Source organism: Drosophila pseudoobscura, chromosome X (assembly GCF_009870125.1).
Source record: "Drosophila pseudoobscura strain MV-25-SWS-2005 chromosome X, UCI_Dpse_MV25, whole genome shotgun sequence".
In the NCBI taxonomy this organism is placed as follows: domain Eukaryota; kingdom Metazoa; phylum Arthropoda; class Insecta; order Diptera; family Drosophilidae; genus Drosophila; species Drosophila pseudoobscura.
In genome coordinates, this window is record NC_046683.1 from 10,233,215 (window position 1) to 10,239,214 (window position 6,000).

The window sequence follows — 6,000 nt, forward strand, 5'->3', positions numbered from 1 at the left end:
CCGATACTCGGTCAGTATGTGTGTGTTGCTATCTCGCTTCCCTCCGTCAGAGGGCGCCCACTGCACGAGGAAGAGTGTTAGAGAGAGAGAGAGAGGAATTGGTTAAGCGCGTGGAAGGCGTTACGTAGCCACTGAAATTTCATTTGTTCCTTATGGTTATAATAATGATCCGATCTAAGCCTTGTAGATAGGCTTTTTCTTTACGATTCTGGGTTGTTGGTTTACAGACATGCGACAGACTTTCGTCATTTGTGGGGGCGGGGCGAAATTTTGAAATAATGCTAAATTGTAGTCTCTGAGACAGATGGACAAGCACATATGGCTATATCGACTCGGCTATTGATGCTGATCAAGAATATATACATATACTTTATGGGGTCGTAAACGCTTTCTTCTAGGTGTCACACACATCGACTTCCACCACAAATAAAATATACCCCTAAACTCTTTGAGTACCGGGTATAAAAATGCTGCAAAGCCGGGCTTATCGGCAGTATTAGCAGCCAGCAAGCAGCACACACTCACGAGTGTTTGGTGACGGGCATAGTCTGAGCAATGGTGTATGATTGTAGGGGGAGATTTTCACCCATCGAACAAATTCCTTCTCTTGGGTGAGTGGGTGGTGCCATGTGACACATGAGAGCGAGAGAGAAAGAGTGATGACAAAATATACTCGACTCGATTAGCGGCAATGCCTCACCTCGTATAAATACACCCTGCACAAAAGCGTCGCGGTCACTGGGTGAAAGAGAGTTCCTCCAGCAAGCGAGAGTGAGAGAGAGCACCAGCGAGGGAGGGCCGACAGCCCACTCGCACTCCCCCACCATCCTGTATGTCAGGCATACATACGGAAATATTGAGAGGGGAGAGCGACGATAAACAAAAAGAGAAAAGAAAAGAAGACGTACCGAAGCGTGGGCTACCCTTCCTTGCAGATCGATCATTCCCATGAGTGCCTGGCATGCCATAAACCGTAGTTACCATTTCAGATTTCGATATCCATTTCGAATATGGTATGTACAAAAATGAAAACCACAAACCATATCAATTCTTTAGTCCCAATGCTATTCTTGTGAATGTTGCATGGAAGACAAACTATGAATGAAACGTTGTTTTTCTCAGCTTATCAGCGAACATAAGGTTGGTTCAGTTGAAAGAGCCATGGAGGAGCTTAGTCTACAACTTTTATCACATAACTTTGTTGATCCCCAGACGGAGATTAAACTAAAATAATAATCATCGATCGATTGTAGAATTTGTAGATTAATTATAGAAAAATGTGGCTTAACGAAATGCTCACAATGGTATAGTCCCAAATAAGAATAAGAATGCCAGGAGAATATTTATAGAATACCAATTCTATAAAAATATATATGTACCATAATAAATAAATAAAATATTATATATTAAAAATATGGTAAGCGGCTATCTTTTGTTTGAAAACGAATGACGGTTTCGGCGTTGGTATCCAAAACAAAAAGTAAAAGCCCAACGTCTCATTGACTCCGTATATTATTTATTACACATAAACGGATACCGAAAGAGGTGAAATAAGAGAGGAAATCCATGGCCTAATGTCCACATATGAGACGATACCGGGGGCTGGAGGCTATAGTACAAAATATGGGCATTCCGCCGAAGGGACAATTCCGAAGGAACTCCAAATCGGGGGCAATGTTGGCGGTAACTTTCCTATGACATTGTTGGAGTCTCTGCGTGGTGTCGAACATACTCCAAATCCTGAGGACGTGATGGCCATTATCTTCCTGACAATGCGCTGTGGTCGTGTTCCATGTAGCCTCCTTAGTTTCATATTTACATACAGTATCACAGGGGGAAGAACCAGTGTGGCTCCAGGCTTATTTTCTTTTCCTTCCAGTCGTATGGCGTGTCAGGAACTTGAAAGTGGCTACATTCTGGCATGCATTGGGCGGTTCCTTGGAGGACGAAGAGGTGTGGCCGGAGAGGGGCACTTCAGAGAGTGGCGACGAAAGATTCCAGGATTCAACATAGCTTGGAAGCTGCAGAATAGTATGGAAAGATTTCTTCACAGAATTCTGGATGCTTGGACATAGATGAGATCGGAGATATGGTGTCTCTGCATCTTTTACCACAGTTTCTGAGGTGGTAATCCATTGTGGCTCCAATTGTGCCATTGGAACATATGTGAGCTTACATCTAACATGATCACAGCTTATTGTCCGGAAAGATAATAGACATTAAGAAGACCATGCTGAGCCTTGCCTAAAATTGCTCTTAAGATCGTAAATATACTGTCAAACCTACGATAGATATCATTGCTTTCTGATAATTGAAGAGTCTATAGGGCTAGTTGGAGGCCTTTGGGGGTATATATGACATAAGCACTGTACCATACACTACCGTGCATATCATATCGATAAGACCACCGCACAAGTGGAGAGCGAACAAAAAATGGCTCGTTAAAGAAGAAAAACAATTGTGGAATGTGGTGGTCCGTACTCGTTCGTCTGTTGCTGCGTTTGTGGATGATTATTTTTTTTTTATTTTTATTCGTATTTTATTGTATTCCGGCACTCACACATTCCATAGCCATAGAACACAAGAACTATAGTTTTATCACTCACAACCCTCTCCAACTCTGTTTTTTGTGTGTGTTTTTTTTTCGTTTTTATTAATATGTATTATTGTTTGTGGGGGTTCTGTTCTGTTCTGTTGGTGTATGAATTCCAATTCCATTTCCAAGCGCGCCTTTTGTGCGCCTTTCAAATGAATTATGCGATAGCGCCGCCTTCGTCCATTGTTGTTGCCCATGAGCATGTGCCCCTCTCTCTCCCCCATCCCCCATCCCCCATCTCTCTCTCTCTCTCTATGTGTGTAAAATTATAATAATTAAAAAAAAAAAAATTACACATAAAGAAGAGGAGGGAGGACATCATGTCGAGCCATATGGATTTGAGATGGCTGCACACCATCACAATGCACGATAGTTGCCAGTTCTCTCATCATTCGTAAGGGGGTTGCATTGCCATTCACATGTGAACGCGGAACCCATCAAAGGTAAATAAAATCTATAATTCGAGGCACACAGGCCTCGACATTAAGATACCATCAGGATATATACATATATATATGTATTTTCATATAGAATATATATATTTGTATCTTATTTTATGAATCACTGGTACTATATGTTCGGGTATAAACATATTAGCTTTTTATATTTCCTTTCAATTCCGATTCACGCACCCATCTCTAGGCTCTATCGAATGTGATTCCACACACATGCGAACCAAATGAGTTTTGCCCAACTCGGACAGGACCCGGACACCAGAAGGAGGAGCTGTAGGACCTGCAGAAGTGGCAACATCATGATGAGGCTGGCAAACTGCGGCGGCTCCTCCTGTCGCTTCCGGACAATGAGGATGCGAATGTGGAGAGATGCAAAATGCTGGCCCCGTCGCCAATGATTATGATGTTGATTACATCTGCATCTCTGCTCTGCTCTGCTGTGCTCTGCCCTTGCCCCCTTGCCCGCTGGTCACGTCCGTCAGTCGCCGTGTTCGTGTCCGTGTCCGTGTCCGGGTCCTTCATTCAGGCTTCGTCTGACGGGCATGGACTGAAGGATTCTGCTGCTTGGAACAATGCAAGATTAAAAAACTGTAACAAATTACAAGCAAAACGGCAAATGAATTACACAAAACACACAAAAACGTTGGGCAGGGGCGGAAAAGCAGGGAAAATGCTAACAAAAAAGTTCCAACTGTTGGGCGTGGAGGGCCGCTGACCTCAGTACTGGAAAGGTGCAGGAGGGAGGGGGAGACGGAGAGGGAGAGGGAGGGACTGCAGCATACATATGCACATATGTGTGGAAACTGCCAACTTGAAGCAAAAGTTAATTAACATTGTGCCAGCGGTGGGTGAGAGAGGAGACCTCTCTCCAAGGTATGGCATCCAGGGATCTCCGAGATCCGAGCACTTATGCTCCTACAGTGATCCCTGCAGGGAAAGGAGAGTAGATTTCATTATAAATTGGTCTTTAGATGGAACTCTTTTGTGTGGAATGAAATCAAAAATTAAGTTTATCCAAATCGCTGAAGCGTGCTTTCTGCTTCTTTATCATCATCCACTGCCACTGCCACTGCCACTGCCGCTGCCGCCTCCACCTGCTTCTCCTCCACATCGCTGTGTGGTGTAGTATGGTGTGGTGTGCTCCCATTGTGGGCACAGATGGGCACAGGTGGCCCGACGAAGCGTTTAGCCAGGAGGGGGCTGGTCGCACTGATGTCGCACACAGATCGGAAGTGGATGAGTGAGGCACGGGCACGGGTCGGACGTTGTGTCCCCGGGAACCGTCAAACAATGCAAATTGCATGAATGAATGCCATTTTGCATTTCATTTGAATGACTGACTGCCACCACCATGGCCAGCCAGCCAGCATTTTGCCGGTGAACCTGAACCGGTACCCGAACCGCATTCTGCTCTTTGCTTTCTGCCTGCTTCTACTGCTGCAGCGGGCCTTCACATTCTGTTTTTCTTTTGATTAAATCAAATGCATAAAATGTTTTCAATTCAATCAGAATACAAGTCGGGAATCGTATGGAAAACAGGGGTATATGTATATGCGGATTGTGGAATACCCCCTTTTGGGATTTCCTTCAGGAATGCTTTACTGTCCACATTCCACAATGAATCTCCGTATTTAAATAGATAATTTCTCTAAATATACATACAAATAATAGGATGTCAGTAAATTGGTCCATCCCATAGGGTTTTCTAGGTCCTATTATCTCTGGGGTTCTATTGGGGACATTATTTTCTCTCTCTGGTTTCCCCTCTCTCAATATACCCATCCGTTTACAGGGAATCAAAACAACCAGTGCAAGAACAACTGTAAAAGCACAAGCGAGCAAGAGAGATAGATATATAGAGAGAAAGAGAGAGAGACTGAGAGGAAAATAGAATCGAATGTTGAGTCGACCATTCTTGTTTGTTGTTGTTGCTGTTGTTTTTTTTTTTTTTAATTTGTGCAAAGTTTTCCTCCTTTTTTTTTACACACATGTGGCATTTCTTCTTTGTATACCCTGTGCAGAGGGTTCCTCAACGGAACACAAGACAGAAATTAGGTTGTAGGTCTGGATGCCTAAAGAACATATCCTCATACATAGAAATAGATAATATATCCACATAATCTTCTTTTAGGTACATTCAAAGGTTTCCATTTTGTCGAAGGATATTTCATTATTTTTCTAGTGCTCTGGAATGTTTAATACAAAGGATCTACTCGTAACTATGTGTACTGCTTATGGAATAAAAGATCATAGAACATTCTCATATTTTCTGAGAGAAGAATATTACCAATCAGTTCTCTATAATCATATACTCTTTCTGCTTGATAAAAAGTGGGATTACTGTATCATGAAAGGGTATCTAGGCCTTCGTTTCGCTCAAAAAAAGGGGTTGCTTCCGTTCCCCCTGTGGCTCTCCCCCTTTTTGTTCTGCCGATGCACACATACATATGTACATGAGTGGGGTGTGTGTGAATCTAGCTTTTTAATTAATTGCACTAACATTGCCCACAGCCACCACAGGCCCCTGTCCCCTGTCCTCAGTCCCCTCCTCCTCTCTGGCTCTACCATGCCTCTGGTTTTTTTTTTGCTTTTTGACTTCTGTGTTTTGTTATTCAGATTTCTGTTTGTTCGGTTTGTTGTTGCTGTTTTGTTTTTGATTTGATAATCCAACAATTTCAATTGTTGTTCAAGTTCAAGGCCCTCTGAATGCTCTTTGATTTCTTTTTATTCTCTTTACGAGTATTTTTCTTGATTTCATTTTGATTTATTTCTTATCGGAGCGGTATGTGTATGGAGGTCGGTCGGAGAACCCCCACTCGATGGAGTGTCTGTGCATCGTTTTCGGATCAATTATCTAATTAGATTTAAGCGAAACGGCAATCGATGGACCCCAGGTAACACCTTTTAGACACATCTGAGCCATTAGGCAATTAGGTCATTAATAACCAG